The sequence below is a fragment of the Chiloscyllium plagiosum genome, unplaced genomic scaffold, assembly GCF_037043375.1.
Source record: "Chiloscyllium plagiosum isolate Xiang-an unplaced genomic scaffold, Cpla_swu_hap1 HiC_scaffold_6, whole genome shotgun sequence".
Lineage (NCBI taxonomy): Eukaryota > Metazoa > Chordata > Chondrichthyes > Orectolobiformes > Hemiscylliidae > Chiloscyllium > Chiloscyllium plagiosum.
Window position 1 is genome coordinate 524354 of NW_028270144.1, and position 2727 is coordinate 527080.

General features: G+C 45.8%; 1 pseudogene; it reads left to right on the plus strand.

The window, feature by feature from the left end:
* Window positions 1-603: 603 nt before the first annotated feature.
* LOC148149696 (uncharacterized) lies at window positions 604-1523 on the plus strand (annotated as a pseudogene).
* The last annotated feature ends 1204 nt before the right edge of the window (window positions 1524-2727 follow it).

Below are 2727 nucleotides of genomic sequence, written 5' to 3' on the forward strand. Positions count from 1 at the left end.
GTGATAGCTAGACAATATGTTGAAGGTGTTAGCCCCCTGTGTTCTCTGTCTATGACCTGATGTTTAGATTGATTCTAATCTAATAAGTGAGGTAACAGAGATAAGTGAGATAAACCAGTCGAACCGGGAACATTCCTCATCAATGGACGTTTCCACACTCTACACCAGCATCCCCCACAAGGATGGCATCGCGGCCACAGCCTCAGTACTCAACACCAACAACTGCCAGTCTCCAAACACCATCCTACAACTCATCCACTTTATCCTCGATCATAACGTCGTCACCTTTGACAACCAGTTCTTCATCCAGACACACGGAACAGCCATGGGGACCAAATTTGCACCCCAATATGCCAACATTTTTATGCACAGGTTCGAACAAGATTTATTCTCTAACCAACATTATACACCAGGTACATTGACAACATTTTCTTCCTCTGAACCCATGGCGAGGGGACACTGATAAAACTACACAGTGACATCAACAAGTTTCATCCCACCATCAAACTCACCATGGACTACTCTCGACTATCTGTCTCATTCTTGGACACATGCGTCTCCATCAAGGATGGATACCTCAGCACCACACTCTACTGCAAACCCACAGACAACCTCAGAATGCTACACTTCTCCAGCTTCCACCCAGAACATATTGAAACAGCCATTCCCTATGGACAAGCCCTGCGCATACACCGGATCTTCTCAGATGAGGAGGAACGTGACAGACACCTGGAAGTACTCACGGATGCCCTCACAAGAACGGGGTACAATGCCTAACTCATCGATTGCCAGTTCCATCGTGCCACAGCAAGGGACCATAATGACCTCCTCAGGAGACAGACACGTGCTGCAATTGAAAAATTACGCCATGTTCTTCGTGACCTGCAACACATTATCAATGAGGATGAGCACCTCGCCAAGACCTTCCCCACACCTCCACTACTTGCTTTTAAACAACCGCCAAACCTCAAACAGATCATTGTTCGTAGCAAACTGCCCGGCTCTCAGGACATCTCCATACAACCCTGTCACGGTGGACGCTGCAAGACGTGTCAGATTGTGGACATAGATACCACCATTATGTGTGGGCACACCTCCCACCTTGTACATGGCAGGTACTCATGTGACTCAGCCAACGTTGTCTATCTTATACGTTGCAGGCAAGGATGCCCAGAGGCATGGTACATTGGGGAAACCGAGCAAAGGCTAAGACAACGGATGAATGGGCACCGCACAACAATCAACAGGCAGGAGGGTTCCCTCCCAGTTGGGGAACACTTCAGTGGTCCAGAACATTCAGCCTCGGACCTTCGGGTGACCATCCTCCAAGGTGGACTTCGGGACAGGCAGCAGAGGAAAGTGGCCGAGCAGAGGCTGATAGCTAAGTTCGGTACCCATAGGGAGGGCCTCAACCGGGACCTTGGGTTCATGTCACATTACAGGTGATCACCATTGCACTACACACACACACACAGATACTCCTACACACACACACACTCTCACATACACACAGACACAGGTACACACAGACGCGCACATAGATACCCACACACACCCTTATAGACACACACACTCCCACACTCACACATGCACCCCCTCACAGACTTAAGACACTCTGCACTCACTACACACACACACACACACTTTCTCACACTCACAACCCCCACCCCAGACAGACACACACAGACAGACAAAGACCCACATGCACACATATATTTTGTGGGGTGAATTTGTACTTGCAGAGTTACATTGCACTTTGCTCAAAAACTGCATACATTCATGTAAAACTCTGAGCTCAAAAACTGCATGAATTCATGTAAAATTCTGTTATCTCACTTTTTAGATTAGAATCAATCTAAACATCAGGTCATAGACAGAGAACACAGGGGGCTAACACCTTCGACATATTGTCTAGCTATCACCATTGTTAACAGCTAACCTGAGAATGCAACTTTTAAAAAAAAAAGGTTTTGTGATTTACACATGAAAGAAGTGAAACTATCACTGTATTCTAACAGATGAAAGGCTTAACAGAGAATCAATTTTTCAATGTATAATTTTAGTTACATCACACTGCAAATTTTTGCTATAAATTCTGTGTTACGATCGAGCCCTCCACTATCACCTGATGAAGGAGCGTCGCTCCGAAAGCTAGTGTGCTTCCAATTAAACCTGTTGGACTATAACCTGGTGTTGTGTGATTTTTAACTTTGTACACCCCAGTCCAACACCGGCATCTCCAAATCTTCCAAACATAAGCCTTCTCCCTCCTCTTGACAAGAGATTCAACTTCCTTAGTAAACCATGGCTCTCTCTCTCAACAACTACCTTCCTGCCTAACGGGTACATACTTATCAAGGATACACAGTAGCTGTTCCTTAAGTAAGGTCCACATTTCAATTATGCACCAATGTAACAATGATCAGATATCAACTGAGAATAAATTAGCCAGGACATGGAACAATGCGTCCCCTCCTCTTTGAATCTTTGATATGGACCTGAGAGGGCTATTGCGATCCCTGTTTAATGTCTCATCAGAAAGCACAGTTGACAGTGCAGCACTTCCCTCATTGGGGGCAAATAGTTATATGGTGGAGAGGATTCATGAGCCAGGTATAACCAAGTAGCCAGAATCTGGTGTATTATGATGTTTGAGGGCTCTTGTAAAGCAGTGGTAGTGTCCCAACCTCTGAACTAGGAAGCCAAGGTTTTGTGTCCCACTTATTC